This window comes from Asparagus officinalis, chromosome 5, assembly GCF_001876935.1.
Source record: "Asparagus officinalis chromosome 5, Aspof.V1, whole genome shotgun sequence".
In the NCBI taxonomy this organism is placed as follows: Eukaryota; Viridiplantae; Streptophyta; class Magnoliopsida; order Asparagales; family Asparagaceae; genus Asparagus; species Asparagus officinalis.
Genome location: NC_033798.1, coordinates 87,587,853 through 87,606,270, shown reverse-complemented (window position 1 = coordinate 87,606,270; position 18,418 = coordinate 87,587,853). Strand labels below are relative to the sequence as shown.

Here is an 18,418-nt window from a genome sequence, read left to right as displayed (position 1 = left end):
ACCTCGGGGTAAGCTTTCCCCATCTACCAAATCGCTAAACTCTCTTCATTGGTGACACTTTTAACAATACATAGTTCCCAACTTGGAACTCTAATAGTCGTTGTTTATGATCTGTATAACTCTTCTGATAACTTTACACTGTAAGAATGCACTCCTAAATGATTGCTATCTTCTTCGTAGTCTGTCTCACTAGCTCCGGTCAAAGCAGTAGTAGGTTGTCCTCTGGCTCTGTCCAACAAATATGCGACCTACAAGGCCTCCCATATAACACCTTATATGGTGATATGCCATTAGTCGCTTGATAACTGTTGTTATAAGCGAATCCGATTAACACATGTCCGCGAAATTTCCTCCAACACTTGGTTGACTCTCTCTGTTTGTCCATCTGTCTGCAGGTGGAAAAAAGAAAAAACTAGAATACAACAACTAGCTACTGAAAGAATTCTGGAAACTTTTCCAAAATTATGAAGTGAAAACCAATCCTCGGTCTGATATAATCATCTCTGGAACTCCATGTAATCTCACAATCTCTTGAATGGATATCCTTGAATAAGTCTCTGTCGTGTAAGTCATCTTCTCTGGAATGAATTGTGCCGACTTTGTTAACCGATCAACTATTACCCAAACTGAATCATTCCCACTTTCTTTATCTCGGCAATCCTATAATAAAGTCCATAGAAATATCTTTCCACTTCTTCCCAGAATGGGTAAAGGCTATAGGATTCTAGCTGGTCTCTGATGTTCTACCTCCACTTACTGGCAGGTAAAGCACTTAGCTACATATTAAAGTGCTACATATTCTAAAATCTCCTTACGCATGCCGCTCTACTAACACGTCTTTTCAAGTCATTGTACATTTTTGTCGTGCCTGGGTGTACTGTATACTTGGTACAATATGCTTCATCAAATAAATCCTTCTTAAGTTGTGGATAACCCGATATCACTAGCCGACCCTTCATTCGAGAACCCCCGTCTGTTTCAATGGTTCATTCTGCCTTAGTCTCTATAGAAGTTCCCTTCTTTCATATTTTTAATCTAAGATTCTCCTATCTGGGTGCTAATCTTTCTATCACTCCAAGATGATGACACTGATAAAGCTCCTAAGGAAATGGTGCTTCCGCTAATTTCCTGCCTAAAGTTAAACCGGCTGAGGGTGTAAAGATTTCACCACAATAAACATTACAAAACTGTAATCTTACAACGACGCTTCCTACTCAATATGTCTGCTACAACATTCATCTAAATGATACTAAGTCGCAAACTCGTAATCTTTAATAAACTCGAGTCTTTGTTGCTGCTTTTGGTTAAATTTCTAAAAAGGTATTTCAAACTCTGATAATCCACATATAGCTTATATCGTATTCCAAACAAATGATGTCTATACTTCTTCAGTGCGAATACTGTCGTTGCTAACTCCAAATTATGTGTGGGTAATTTTATCCATGAGTCCTCAATTGCTTTGAAATATAAGCCTTTACTCTCTGGGTCTGCGTCAAAACACTTCTAAGATCCGATAACTACACATACATGTAAATAGCCAAAAATCTTATCACTACTCAGAATAACCATCACTGGTGTTGTAATCAATTTAGTCTTCAAAAGCACATATGTTTTCTGGCACACTGTGCTCCAAATAAACTGTGCACCCTTTTTCATAGGCGTGTAAGTGACGTCGAAATTTTCAAAATCTTGAAATAACTTCTTATATTAGCCGGTCAAACCTAAGAAGCTATGAATCTCTGAAACGGTCTCCACCTTAGCTAGATTTACTACGATGCCCTCCTGGCTGATAACATGGTCCAAAATTCTGATCTCTGATAACTAAAATTCATACTTGCTGAATGTAGCATATAGCTGGTGCTCCCGCAAAGTCTGCAATATTAACCGTAAGTGTTGCTCATGCTCGGCCTCCGATCTCGAATAAATAAGAATGTCATCGATGAACACGATCATGAATTGGTCTAAATATGGATAGAAAACTCGATTATCAAATCTATGAATACTGCGGGTGAAATGGTCAGCCCAAATGGTATGACAAGAATCAACAGACTCATATCGAGTCAAAAAGGCAGTATTGAGGATATCCATCTCCCAAATCCGCAACAGATGATAATTGGAACGAATATCAATTTTTGAGAAACTACGCTCAACTACGCTCTACCGATCAAACAAGTCATAAATCTTCTATAGTGGATATCTAACTAGATCTAAAGCTTCCTCATCTCAACGGGTGTCATACGAGAAGGTACTCAAGGTATCGGTGTTGTGCCTGACTACAACTCAATATAAAACTCAACCTCTCTCACTGGAGGTAAACCTGGTATGTCCTACAAGACATCATGATACTCTGAGACCACTCATGTTTCACTCAAATTTACACCTCGATCCCGTCTCATCACCTCCTCGTTGTATGTCAGAAATGACTCTGCATTCTGGTTACCCTATGAGGCTGCTACAATCTATACAAATCTATTGAATGCTCACAAGCTGACTGTCTTTGCCAAAACAGTCGATACTAATGTGGTAGGAAAATAACCAATCCATACCAAAAATCACATCAAGCTCGGATATATGCACGAAACAAATAAACAAACTATGAACTTAGACTCATCTAAGCTGATAATGCATCTCCTACAATTACTATCTAAGAGGGATGCATCTCCCAAAGGAGTAGAGATGGATAACGGACGTCTAAGGGATGCGCAACTAGCTAAAACCTATCCATGAAGGTATGAGAGATAAAAGAATGCAAAGCTCCTGAATCGAACAAGATCTGAGCTAAAAAAGAAATCACTAAGGAAGAACCTTCCACTATTGCTCTACTTGCACCGTAATTACGTGGTACGGCTGCATAAACTCTGCCGATGGTTGGCGACTACTGTACTGCTAGTGGTAGAATCTATAGGACTATCTGTCCCTGAGGAATCTCCTGGATAGCGTGCCTCTAGCCTGCTAGCCCCTTGATCTTCGAAATGATAGGCGGTGCCTCAATCCTCTGCTACTGGCCGCAACTGTGGCCCTGCGACTGTTAACCCTGACCATAATTCTGCTGGCGGTGATAAAAATCCTTACCTCATTGCTGGGGTCCTCCCGGTCTTGTCAAAAGTTTCTTGTCCTTGCCCTGTGCAGAACCCCGTAATTTTTTTATATGAATATATGTGAATTATTAGTAAATAAATAATTCTTTTATGATAAATAGCTTGAGGTCATTGATGTGCATGATAACAAGTTATTTGAGATGATATGAGAGTATGGGTGTAGAGTTTTGTGCGTTGGTTTTGCAAATAAATAAAACATGCACAAAAACTGAATTTTTCCAGATCAGTTGACACATCAGTCGACTGATACGCTGATTTCTAGTTTTTCTGGTTTCGGGTCTGTTTTGATTTGGTTCGGGTTTGGGTCGGGTTTAACTGTTCGTATATATCCCCTCTCACTCGAAATCACCCCTCTTACCTTCAGACCTGAGAAAACCCTAGCCCCCTCTCCCCTATCTCAAACCCTAGCCTAGTTCTTGGTGATTTGGGGAAGAACTTGGAGGATTTTCGGTGAAATCTTCACATTGCAGCAAGGGGATCCACACTCTCTCAGATCCAGGAGTTGTTCATCACCCAGAGGCGAGTAACATCTCGCCCAACTCTGCCCCTTTTGTTTTACACGAATTTATTGAGTTTAATGAGTTTTTATTGAGCCAAAAACGTATTTTTAGTACAAAGAATAAATCTTTATGGTATATGATGTGAAGTATTGAGCTTCTCAGTTTAGAAAAAGATCATCAATGTTTTATTAAAGAGACCTAGATCTGAAAAACGTTTGACAAGAGTTATTTCATGATTTATTGATTTTAAAACGTATTAAACATGTTTTTTTATGTGTTTAAGGTTTTTGATAAATGTTTCTATGTGATCTTTCATTCCAGTTTAGTGCAAATATATTGATATCAGTATTTTTCATGCTTAGGATTGATGGAGATGAGTTTGGATCAAATTTTAGGTGAAACATAACCTGTGCAGAGTTTTCTGCAGTCAATCGGTTGACTGATCAGTCGACCGACGGGCTGAAATTTTTAGTCGTCAGTCGACTGATCAGTCGACTGACGGGCTGATTTTGTTTTCTTAGCTTCTCAGTCGACTGATCAGTCGACTGATCAGTCGACTGGTGAGCTGAGGCTGTGTTGCCTGAACCTTATCAGTCGACATATGAGTCGACTGACGTCATCAGTCGACACATCAGTCGACTGATGAATGAGTCGACTGACGTCATCAGTCGACACATCAGTCGACTGATGAGCTGTTTTACAGATTTTTGATCTGTTTGAGTTGATTTTTGATCTGTTTGAGTTGCTCTTCGGGGTCGCCTCGATAACCTGACCCTAGTTTACCATGTTAATAATTTATCTGTACATGTAGGATTACTTTTGACACAAGTTTAGATATGTACACCGAGATGCGGGTGAGTTTAGATTATGTATATATGTCCGCATATACTTTTCACAGTTCCACAGTCCTCGTGTTGGACTATAATCCATATAAGTCTTCATGTTGGACTATAATCCATTTCAGTCCTCGTGTTGGACATTTGCTACTTATTCCATGTGTTTAGAAAACCACAATATTTAGTTCCTGTATCGGACATATTTCTTAACCCTGTATATGACTTTCTCACAGGAATTTATGACCTGACACTTATGTAGATTATAACATGACATACATGTAAGTTACAACATGATGCTCATGTAAGCTATGACATGACACTGTATTTATGCTCTGAGATTAGTTGTATTTCTTTTATTATTGTTTCCTATACTAGAACCTCGGGTTTAGTGTTTAGGGACTTACAATTTGAGATACAAGGTATATACATGAGGGTTTTCTTGTTTGGATTATTTCGCTTGACGTACCTATGCTCGTGTTGTAAATTTCTAAATACTAAAATCCTCTTTAGTAAGATCAATGATTTTAGATCTATTATGTATTAACTGTATTTTCTTACAACGAGCCATGTTCCCTTGGGGTTGGTTGTGATGTTGCTCGTTAGCGCTTTGACGCTCGTTGTCCCTCCCCCTTTCAGGTAACGAGCCAGGAGCTCGGAGAGTCGCAGGTTGATGGCGACACACTTTAGTGTTCAGTTGTCTATTTTAGCTATGTTTTATTTTGGAGCTCCACTGTAGTTTTGTTAGACATTTGAGAATCTTATTCTAGAAGTTGTAAAGGCTGTGTGCATTATTTCCTCTTGTCGGATATTTGTATTTGAGACTTGTTGAGTATTTTAGTTATCTATTCAGATATTGACTATGTATTTCTATATGTGGGATGATGAGATATTAATGTGATCACTATCACTTCATCAGTTACTTCTTGCACTATCTTTTACTTGCTTTTGTACCTACACCTATTGTTGACTCTACTATATAGATGTTAATTGTGATGGTGAAACATGTTATTGCACGGTATGGTGCATGGTAGGTTTGACATTCTTGGTTTCACCTTGGACTGCAGCCTTGTGTGAACCCAGGGGCGTCACACCCTGGTCTCCAAATAATCATGCTTCTAAAATTAACCCTTAGTACGTCTCCCTATCCCTAATCAGTTTAGTTCTAGCTGTTTATCAAAATAGTACATGAAATCCTTCCATGAAATGATATTCGCAGCTCCGACGTAAACTGGAATCGGTGCTATCCTCCGGTATTGTCCTTTAAGTTGAATATAACTAATCTCCACTTATGTACTGAGTCGATGTTAAGCATATCTAAAAATAATTCACACATATTCCTTCTATTTATAGGTTGCAAATGAGTCCAATGTGCCCTAAAATTCTGATGCTCTCATCTTCTGATGTCTTTCTCATTCTTACAAACTTCCTACTTTATGGCTCTATTAACAACTGGTTGTGGTGATGGTGTAATTGTCTGTATTGCCTCTTCAATCAGTACGATTTGTATGATTGGTGGTGGAGCTTCAGAAAGTATAATATGGCTCGTTACTCGATCCTCGAGAGTTACTAGTCTCTACCTCTGCAATCGGTGTTACCAAGTCGATCTATACTGTGCAGCCTGTTGCGGCTTGGGTTCTACTTGTCAGCTCTCCGGGTACGAGTTTTATCTCGACCATGTCCTTGTCCCCGATGTTTAATATACCAAGAGGAGAACTTAATTGACACAGTAAATAGGTCGCAAACATATATAAACAACATAACGTATCATGATATGTATTCACACAAATACTTTTCAATCAAGGTAAAATAGTTGTCATAAAAAAATTCGTAATTTTTGAATATACGTATATAACGTCCTCACACATTCTAGGAATTCCTAGCATACTCTATACATGATTCCTAGGAAACTCTATCCTAGCTGCACAATATGACATATGAATGATCCTAAGGATGCTGGAACTAAAGCTCTGATACCAACTGAGATGCCTCTGGTTTTACACAAGGCTGCAGTTCAAGGTGAACCCAGAGATGTCAAACTTGCTATGTACCCACACTTATGCATAAACACGTTTCACCAATCATAGCAGCATCCTCTAGTGGAATCAAATAAAAATGCAGATACAAAACAGGTAAAATAAAGAGCTGAACACGATAGACATGATAAAGAAGGAGATATCTCATAAATGAAAATCATGTCTCAACAGAAATACATCTACTGACTAAGATAAATAAATGTCTCATCATGAATCAAATAAATATCATACTAAGGCACACCGTCTTTACAATATGAAGATGAAATACTAATGTCTGAATAAAAATATAAAATCTATTGTGAAGCCTCTACTAATACTCATGTGATAGCGACTATGCAAGAACTTCGTCATCATGCGGCTCTCTGTACCTTTGTATCGTCTGAAAGAAAAGAACAATAAAAAAACCACATAAAGAGCGTCAGAGCGCTACAGCAAGATCACTTTCATCCGTCCTTAGGTGAAGGGCTACTAGATGGAGTGGAGACTCTATCTATAAGCATAGTCTACCTAGATTATTTTCTCTGTATCTAAGTGGAATTAACATTTAGAAACCTACAACACGAGACATAGTACGTCGAGCGAAATAATCCAAACAAGAAAACCCTCATGTATATATCATTGTCTTAAATTGTAAATAACTAAATATTAATACTAAACTAAGAATAGACAATATAATAAAATCAACAATTAGAAATCCACAATACGAGACTGGTATGTCGAGCGAAATAATCCAAACAAGGAAACCCTCATGTATATACTATATATATCAAATTGTGAATCACTAATCATTGATCCCAACTAACAAGTAAAGAAAATAGTAAAAAAATATAAAGACATCATTACATCGTATTTATAATATCTTCCACAATCACTAGGGAGATAAAATAAATACCAACATATAATTCCGTATACTTTCAGGAGCAAAGTATCTCGGTCATATATCTTAAAGATGAGGTGAATTCACCACTGACATCCGCCTAAAACTTAGGTTATAAATCAACAATCTCAATGTCACGGACTACCCTGTAGGTATCCTGAACTGTGTACATGGCTCATTAGTCTCACAGTGATCTCAGCTCGTATCCTGAGTGTGGAACGGCCTACCATATAGGTATCCAAATAGATGGCTCACAATCACCATAAATAGACGTCTTATCAGCCTCATCGCACACTCGTATGGACGGACTGCTATATAAAACATCCAAACTCAACTCAATAGCCTGTACATATGGAATATCGATGCACTACCTCATGTAGCACTGAACTGGGCTCATCAATGATATCCATCTTATGCATAAACTGTGTATAACTGGTATATCGATGTACTATCCTATATATTACTAAGCTATGCTCATTAACGATATCCAGCGAATGTATGAGCAATCGTTACTCTATTATAAATAACCCAACTCTTAGCAAAATCCCCTTTGGGTTACTCATGTGTGTGCAATGACACTGTACTTGTGTATTCATGAATTTACATGTATAGAAGTGCGGCTCGAACCCCGTAAACACATTTCAAACAAAAACAAAACAAAACTCAGGAAATCAGCCTTGGTAGTTGACTACTAGACTGAGTAGTTGACTACTCTGAGTTTATCCCGAACCTGGAAAATTTAACTTAGTGTGAGTAGTCGACTACTATGAACATTAGTCGACTACTCTGCTATGAAACAGATTTTGTGAGTTGCATCAGGAAGGGAGTAGTCGACTACGCACATGATTAGTTGACTACTATGCTAAGGAAACGTTTTTGTATACTGAATTTTGAGACAGAGTAGTCGACTACTCATCTTAGTAGTCGACTACTCTGCATGCAACTGAAATACAGGCATGCACAAACAGGACTTTAACAAATAAAACATGTACTTATGCAATGTTAAACCAGGTTTAAACGATTTATAACATTAAATAAAGATTAACTTGATTATAAACATGGATTTAACTTGGTTCAATTTAAAGTTAACATTTTTATTAACTAATCTCTTCAATTAACTACATATAGGCAACATGATGATTAAAAGCATGAAAAAATCTACACATGAAGAGAGAATAATTCATTTTAAACTTAATTACAGAACCTAGATACCACAAACCTAGGTTTTTACATGATTAGATTACAAGAAAACTCAATTAATTAAATAAACTAGGGTTTGCACATAGGTAAATCTCAATTAACAAATTAAAAATAAAATTAATATTAATCCTAATGATCATGATCATATTTCTAACATAAACATCAAGGAAAAACATCAGATCTAACAAGAATTACAGATCTATTATCGAAATTTAACTTTTATCTCATGAAAATAAGAAAATAAGCATGTGAACATTGATTTAATCACTTTAAATCATCTAATAATAAAGGGTGCAGAGAGGATGAAGGTGATCTTGCCTTTGGGTGCTGGTGGACTCATCAACCACGTGTATGCAAGATCCTCTTCAGCCACGATCACACTTTTCAGCTTTCTCCTCGATAAACACCTCAAAACTCTCACACAACTCACAAAATAGGGTTTAGGGTTTAGGGTTTGAGGAGGGAGATGGCTGCTAAACTCACGAATTTTCGTCTCTAAAATTAGAGTATTAATGAATATTTATAGATATATAAAAACCTGGGTTCAGATATAAACCAAAACCAACCCGAAACCTAAAATAAATTTGGAAACAACCCCGTTAGTCGACTACTCTGAGTAGTAGTCGACTACTCACATCACAGAAATAGGTTGTGCATGTTTTGGCTATAATTTTCACATCCAACCTCGAAATGATGTGATTTAAGATGAGTTGGAAAGCTATTGAAGAGACCTACAACTTTTGTCTTTCGGGTTTTTCCAGATTCGAATTGTATCTATGTGTAAAATATAAATACTCTTAATTGGTTATTTTTTCAGATTCAGGCTCGTGCATGATTTTACTCCCATATTCACATATATATATTGGATTGATCTCAAATCAATCCCTAGCATACTAAAGTATCAAAATATATTATTTATCACCATATAATATATTTATTATTATTTATCATAATATGTTTAAGTTTACGGGGTTTTACAAATACACACTAAAACACTAGAGGGTGGGTGAATAGTGTTCTTTTAAAAAATTTTGCAAAGTATATTATAAATTGCAAGAAATATAGAAACAATCATAGAAATTTGTAATTATAAACACAAGCTTTTATACTGGTTCTACCTCCCTGGTGTGCATTCGGTCCCTAAGCAAATCCCGCTTGAGAGTTCCACTATAATTTTGAAAACTATTACAAAATTAAAAGGTAAACCTGACCAATTTGCAAGACCATGTAAATTGCACACAATCTCTTCACCAATAGATCATAATTCTCACACCCAAGAGAACTTTTCTTGAATCAACTACACAATTACTATAAGTCTTGATTGTGTAGTGTAGCAGTGGCTTTAGAAACTTTTTAATCTCTAAAAAAATGCCTTAATCCTTTGTATATGTAATGAAGATCAAAGGCTATTTTAGATTTTAGTTTTCTTAACACTTAGGAAAAATCTGAATTTTTAGAACTCTTGAGAATGCACAAGTTAAAGCTTATAGCTAGAAATGAATGGTCCAAATTTTTGAACTTCTAACCTATTTATAGCCCTTGAAAAAACAAGTTTCTTAAGCCAATTAATGGATAAAAAACGGCTATAAATAGTTACAAATTCAAACTTGAAATGTCAGAAAAATTGTCTCTGTAGTCGACTATAACTCCTAGTAGTCGACTACACTGAGTTCAAATAGACTCTGTGAAGTCAGGATTTTTTCTTAGTAGTCGACTACACTGGTCATTAATCGACTACTTGTAAACACAGAAAGTCTAGAATTCAGATTCGACTTTAAATAGTCGATTTTACTGTCTAGTAGTCGACTACACTATAATTTGACAGAAACTTGAAAATTGAATTTAACCTTAGTAGTCGACTACATATAGTCATTAGTCGACTACACTATATTTTTACAAAAACTTGAAAATATGTCTAAGTCATGAGTAGTCGACTACACTATATATTAGTCAACGATACTGTTATTTGGCAGAAACTTGAAATTAAGTCTAAGGCATGAGTAGTCGACTACTATTATCTATAGTCAACTACACTGTCAAATAACAGAAACTTAATATTTCAAATAGTGTACATGTAGTAGACTACAAATCTTATTGGTCGACTACTAAGGGGTAAAAATGACATGAATGAAATATTTTAAGACTCATTCTTTAACTATAAACTCTAATGGTTAACATAGGGGATTTTTTTTGTTAACCAACACACTAAACATGTGTTAGTGTGTTCTAAACACTATGTGTGTGTGTATGTGTTGTGAGTGATCAAGGTTTATACAATAATTCTAAGTAAAGAAAATATAAAATTTACATTGTATATGTTTGAGAACTTCATCTTCTTTACTTCATATGTCTTGAGCTCATCTTGCACTTTTGTTCACATATCTTGAGCTTATTTAAAGTTGATATATGCATCGATATGTTAGTGTACAATAATACACATAGTGAATAAAGTGTTATCATCAAAACTATATCATGGGGACATGATATCCAACATTAATCCTCACAGACTTGTAGAGCACACAGAAAGTCCTTGGTTTAGGTTTTCAAGTGTAAACCCAAGGCAAAGCGGGGAGCCCTCGCGACTCAGACCTCATCGACTCGTTGAGCCCTCCAAAAGTCATTAGTTTTAGTTTTCAAGAGTAAACACAATGTACGGGGGAGACCTAACGATTCGATCCTCACTAACTTGTTGAGCACTCCGAAAGTCCTCAGTTTCAATTTTTCAAGTGTGACCCAAGGCATGGTGGGGAGCCCTTATGACTTGATCCTTACTGACTCATTGAGCACTCCAAAAGTCCGTTGTTTCGGCCTTCAGGAGTAAACCCAAGGCACAGCGAGGAGCCCTCATGGATCGATCTTGGTATCATGTTCTAAAACTGGGCCCATGGTGCTAATGAGTGTAGCAACCAGATCCAAACCGAAAGACTCTAACCAGCCTTAGGTGCACGACACCAAGGAGTGACTCGGTCTTCACCGATGTACCTAGAAGGTAAATCACGACTTGGTTCTTACCTACTTGTTCGAGAATGTCTCAAAAAACAAAAGCACAAATGAGAAATAGCTCATAAACTAATTGTGAAAGAATGAGTCCACAAAAAGAAAGTCCTTTCATTCATTTGCAAAAGTGATTACAAGTCTCTTTTACAAAGACTTAACCGAAAAAAAGTGAGTCGATAGAACAAAGTCTTTATCATTCATTTACAAAGATGATTACAAGACTCTTAAAGACTATAAAAAAAATTTGCTCAAGGAGCAATATCTAGGGCTTGAGTCGGGAAGAAATCTTAGCCGGTGCATCCAATGGAGGGGAGTTAGACTTCTCAAGCGAAGAAGAAGGGTCGGTGCCGTCATCAAGGCCCTCACTAGCATATCCATCGGAAACCTCCTCCTCATCCTCTTCCTTGGCGCCCTTATCATCCTCTAGCACTATCACTAGACCACTTTGCACTTAGAGCATCATGAGGATATCGAGGCAATTTACCACCCAAAAAGGATACTTGAAGTGGTCCACTTTCAGCAGAAGCTTGGGAGGGAGCTGACCCTTTATATAATCAAACCCTACCTTGCAAATGAGGGTCATCTCAACTTTACCCATGTAACAGTCACGGTACTTCTTTATTGCCGCAGTCTTGAATACTTTAGACTTCAGATGAGCTATCCGAGTCTCAAGTTCTCAAACCTGGGTGTGCAGAGAGTTGAGCTGTTGTTTAGCCTCCGTGGTCACTCGAGCCACTTCTTGACAGAGGGTCTCCTGAAGAATCATCTCCTCATTTAGCATGGGCTGTAGCTCCTCAGCCTCAATCCGAGCTATATGGGTCGTCTCGAAAGCGTCCTCCTTCTCCATCTTCTCAACTAGGACCTCCGACTCAAGATATGATAGTCTCTCCTCGGAAAATCTTGTGTCATGATGAGCTTGATAGAGGTCTTCCTGGAGGCTTTTCACCTCCTCCTGAGCCTATTTCAGGCGAGCCTTGTGACGCCGAGCACCAGTTGCTGCCGCCTTCAGCTCCTCGTCCTTTCGGGCCAACTCCCTCTCATTCACGGCCTGAGTGCGCTAGCTCATCAAGTACGCTATCTTTAGTAGCAGCTGCAAGCTTTCCACCATATGAGCCTCTCTCTGCGCCTCCAGTTCGGCCCAAAGCTTGAAGAAGAGCTCCTTGTAGATCTCAAGTCATCGGACCGACTCGAATTCCAAGAGAGCCCTTTGGGTGAAGTAACCTTGAAGGGCATAGTGAAGACCATCGTCGGGGATCACACATAATAAGTTCTCATCAGCAAGAAAGAGGAACGTTATAAGGATGATACATGGCAGAAAGCTAATGGTTAGTACGTTTCATGAAAAACCAATCACTGTTTGAAAAAGCCAAAGCGATGTCGAGTCAAACGAGACACCACACCATCAAAAGCCACCACACGATCTCCGCCGACGTCAGGAATGTCAAATCACAGTTGCTCGCAATAAGGACGGTCTAGGTTTTAGCACGGGCCGAATCATTTTTACTCAAACTTGGCTTCTCGAGTCTAAGTGAAAAGGGGTCAATGTTATACAATGGAAATTACTAAGTCTAAAAGAGTGGTCATGTGACACTAAGCTGGACAACTCTAAAAATATGCATGACCCGAGTGCTCAAATGGCTAACTCATCTCGAGAACCAAATCCTAGATGAAAGGCACTCTTGATTGGAATATCACTGGATGACCAGCTTCGAGATGAAATGTGTTCCCCACTCGGACTAGAAACCATACAGTGGCCTGACAAGTGATAACAAAAGGTGCACGACATTCGATGAATGTATATCCAGTGACCATACTTCACCGCCCAATAACCATCAGGCCATTAATGTAGCATCAGTCATTTATGACTGTTCGAGCCAGAGTCTTCAAAGCTTCTAGGACATGTCATTACTCCGACAGTCCCATCACTGTGCAAAATACGACTTGGCCAACCAACTATCGACACATGTAAAGCATGTCTAAGCCAGCACTGCAGACACCACACAAAAATTACCAACGTGCCCCTATAAATCTTCTATAAATAATGGTGATCTCCACCAAACCAAGGTAACGCAATTTTATGCATAATAGTTAATAAGACGATACTCTGTTTTTCTTTTCATATTAACTAGAAAAGGTCACAGACTTGAACGTCGGAGCGCACGCCGGAGAAAACAACCTCAGGTACCTCTAACATCAGTTACATTTGTAGCGAAACACATGTACGATCCATAGTGGGAAAATCAACTATGCATGGAGATCAATAGACCCAAAAATTGAGTTCAACCCTCTCAAATCACACATCAATTTCCTGACATAAACAGATACCAACCATATCTAATATAAATTATTACAAGCACGTACAAACCATTATATCCATCAGTACACATCCATACAAATAGAATTATAGTCCAATAAGAAAGAGGAAGAATAGTTGGTCCTAAGCATTGTAAATGCCACTATAATGTAGCAAGTCAAATTACTGCATTTGCAATATTATCGCATCAAAATTGATTATGCAAACGCAGATCCACATTTTACTCTACAAATGTTATCTTAGTATGTATTTCCCCCAAAAAACAATTTTTATACCCGTATTATACCCTCTAAAAAATAGTTAAGATATGATACGATTGAATAGTAAGGAGTAAGGACTCCTTTACATTGGGCGTTAAGAAATCATAATACATATACATGATAATGCTAGTACTATTATATCAATATAGCTATATATATATATATATATATATATACTATATATATAGTATATATATATATATATATATATATATAGCAAGACTCCTATCAACTTAAGTTGATGTCTACCAAAGTTCCTAGCCCAGCATCTTATTAATATAACACATTTTTATATAATACAAGGCATCCCTAGGCAATATGACGGGTTAAAACTTTGGTGGACACACTATTCCCTAATCCACTTAAGTTTACACAAGTTTTCACCTATATATATATATATATATATATAATATAATATATATTATAGAATACTATAGACATATACTACTAAATCGTACTACTATAGTACCCTACTAATGAGTACCTACTACGCGCATTATCAATTGTATTATATATACACAGACACACATGCAAATAACAGTATTCTAGAACAAAATTTTCAACTAATTCATGCATCCATGCCATTTCTTATCATGGACAAATACCTTGCATGAGATCCAAATTCGTAAGATTTTTCTGCAATCAAGTACGTAAAAAAGTCCAAGCCGTGTACTGAGGGGTGCTATTGGGGGTCCCGACCCTTTTTCTCTACCCTGCGTAAGTTGTTTCCGTTTTTGGTTGGGAGACTTCAGAGTGATGAGGGATGACCTGTCGCGCTCTCCCCACCGAACTGGCCTCCTCCTCTAGGTGGTCCCGGCCCTCCGGCCGAGGAGAGAAGAGATACCCGAGTGGGCCCTGCCGGTTTTTCCTCTCTCTCTCTCTATCTATCTTCTACATCTATTATTTGCGAACCGGCACGTGTGACGTCGACGGGGGATGAGGTGGCGACATCCCATTGGCTGACCAGAGGACGGATCACCGGGCGGCACATGGGAAATCAGGGACGGTGGGGGCTGTGCCTGCGACCGGGGACCATATTAATATTAATACGTGTCAAACATTTTGATAAATCTCTCCTCCCTTTTCCTAGAAAGTAAAGGGCCTGTTTGTTTGGCTAAAAAAAAGAAAGAAATCAAATAATATGAAACATATTTCTTAAAAAATTGTTTTATGGTCGTTTGGTTGGCTAAAAAAAGAAGGAAATCAAATAATAGGATAGGAGATGGGATGAGTTGTCACCATATTATTGGATGATTGTGTGAATTTTTAAGAAAACTTATTTTGAGGTTGTTTGGTTGGTTAAAAAAATAAGGAAATGAATTATAAGAAATTTATTTCCTATAATAGGTTCTTCTCTTGTGTTTGGTTCATTCTTAAAATAAGAGATGAGATGAGTTGTCATTGTATTATTGGATGATGTGGCTCACACTTAAGGAAATCAATTTCCTTAGTTTTTTTTAGGAAATGGGAGGAAATGAAATGTTAATGAGATGAGATGAGTTGTCGCCATATTATTGGATGATGTAGGTAATTTTTAAAGATGAGATGAGATGAGTTGGATGATGTGACTCATTTCTTGTGTTTGGTTTATTTTTAGGAGATGATATGATGAGTTGGATGATGTGACTCATTTCTTGTGTTTGGTTTATTTTTAGGAGATGATATGAGATAAGTTGATGGATGAAAATAATATTTTATTAGTTCTTGTGTTTGGTTTATTTTTAGGAGATGATATGAGATAAGTTGATGGATGAAAATAATATTTTATTAGATAAAGTGGATGAGTTGTTAGATGAAAATAATATTTTATTGGATGTTATGATGAGTTTTAAAGATAGAAATGGAGGAAATTGATGTTTTTGACATTTCCTTGACCCAATTTCCTAATCTTTGATTTTTAGGAAACCAACCAAACAGACCCCTAATAAGATCCTTGGGCGAGCCCACGCATAAAAAGTCTAACCGCTTCGTTATACCACGTTTTGAGTTTTAAGCTTATTAAACTAAGCAACTTAGTTTGCTTTATATCCATTAATATGTGACATAGGTCAGCTAACAGAAGTTCCACGTTACTGTTGTAAGCTTTAATCCCCTTCGGACAAATTAATGTTCTCTAATTTGAATAAGATAAAATATAGAAAACTCAACATTCCACTGCTAAGCCCATCTACTTTATTTGTTCAAATTCAAATAAAATCTGACCAGTATGTCACATGGTAAAAAAACGTGCCGTTCCGTTGTGGACGGTCTGAATTCGATTCTCATGTGAGCGATTAAAAAAAATCAGGCTCCAACTAATTTAGTTGTTCAAATAACTAAACCGAGTAAAGAATATCCGTTTGATTCTAAGTTACCAGTTCAATTGATGAATTATTTAAGGTAAACAATAATCCTCGTATTACACAAGGCATGCAGGAGAGATCAAACTTTGTTAGACTACATTATATACACATATTATGCCTTACATGAGGAATATATGAAGAATGCCGATAAATAAAGGGGGGAAAAGACTAAAAAGAAAAAGAAACAAAGCTAAACGTCCTCCACTTACAAATTGCCCTTTATTCTCTCGGGCCATACTTCGATCCCGAAGTCTTTTGAGGTTCAAATTAGCATATTCATCATTCTGTGTTAACAAACTGTTACCAATCAATCTCCACTCATTTTCCCATGAAAGCTTCAATATTCCCATAAAAAAACAAGCGACACTTGTCAACCATCCACATCCCACGAAAGAAATCACCTTAACTCCCAACATCTAGGGAGCACCTCACTCTTCCTGTCAGAACCGAAAACAGTAGTAAGCTGTGGCTCCTACTAAATTACAACATCCCCCCTCTCTCATATCACCTATACTAGGTTGCATTCACTGTACTTCTTCACACAACCGTAAACCACCCCTTTGTCTCTCAATCCCTCTCTCGTTCACAGAAGTTTCATAAGCGGCGGTAATGTCCTCGTCTTACGCTCCGTCGCTTTCCTAATCAATCCCAATTTGATCAGGTCAAAAGCATACGCCTCCACTCCTCTTTTGTGCTTACCCTTTCATAAGAAACCCGTCGCATTCATTGCCAAAGCTCCCCCTCTTTGCTCTCTCTCATTCACATCTCAATCCGATATTATTCACCAACCTCCAACAGACACTGGAAAATCTTGCATCGATCTACAAACCCCTGAAACGTTACAGACTAAATTATGAGCCTGGTCCCTACCATAACTGTCCTTTATACTGCAACAATGGGCTGAATAGCTTATGTTTCAAGTTTAACCTTTTGCGGTCCCCCATTATGTGCATTTCGTGTACAGTGTATCCAGAGCAACTGTTAGAGATGGACACGAAAACTGTAGTAGCTTCATACGCGTGCAATAATGGATTAAAATTGATCTGCTCATAAATACTCGGGTATGGTTATATACATCATGGACCGTGACCTGGAAACAATCATTGAACAAGTCCAATATTGTTATTGAAGTGTAGAAGAGGACTCTAGTTACTGGTAAGATCCAAACAAAATACTGCAGACTTAAATTAAACCAGAGTAATGGACCAATCTCAAGAAAGATGAGAATGGTCCACAGAGAAGAGGGTAGAGATAGATACCTCACATGCTGGAGCCAACCTTTGGCACAGGGCTCTGGGTATAAGCTTGATTTGTTGGTCCTACTCCTTCAATGACCTGCAAATGAAGATTTGGGGGGAAACAGATCGCTGGCATCCAAATGGTCCTAGCAAGAAGGGAAATAGATGCTTTTCTTATTAAGAATATTATCACAAACAAGCTCTGATGCCACTCTTTTCGCTGAGCGGACATTACTGAGCCAGGGTACTTTCTCATCGAAGCAAACTTACCTCATCACTGTGTTAATTGTGCCTCAACTGATTGTTCAGTCTGTATATGCTCTGTACATCCAATCCATGTACTACTTATATTCTCCTCCATTTGGGTTGCTCCATGACAGTTTAATCTCCCTGCACAATTTTCCAGGAAAGTTCATCAATGCTTGGCAAAGGGACCATCAGGAACCTCGGTATCCATCTTATCCAAATACATACCAAATAACATTGTAACAGCAGACGTATTGGAAATTATGATTGCTTTCTGCAAGTCATCTGACGGTACTACCACAACAACAGAACATCTTGCAGTGGTTTAATACAGGTGTCAGGAAACGGAGCAATTTCACATGTTCTACTTGTTTGAGGAGGGAAACCAGGCAAAGCCCCTATAGCAGGACCAAGCATTTTTATAATCAGCTCCCCTTTTTTTCCTTTCACCAGCATCAAATTCCACGATGAGAACCT

The 18,418-nt window shown here is 37.8% G+C and overlaps 1 long non-coding RNA gene across 4 annotated transcripts in view; it reads right to left on the bottom strand.

Moving 5' to 3' along the window:
- LOC109840063 overlaps positions 16,454-18,418 on the bottom strand; it is a 10,093-nt gene continuing 8,128 nt past the window's right edge. For 2 of the 4 annotated variants that reach the window (XR_002246794.1, XR_002246795.1), the window contains 5 exons: positions 18,170-18,416; positions 17,966-18,085; positions 17,717-17,841; positions 17,385-17,547; positions 16,454-17,288 (listed from right to left, as the gene is read on the bottom strand). This is a non-coding gene — a long non-coding RNA (uncharacterized LOC109840063). The remainder of the gene's footprint in view (positions 17,289-17,384; positions 17,548-17,716; positions 17,842-17,965; positions 18,086-18,169; positions 18,417-18,418) is intronic. The other 2 variants (XR_002246796.1, XR_002246793.1) reach the window with 1 other exon arrangement.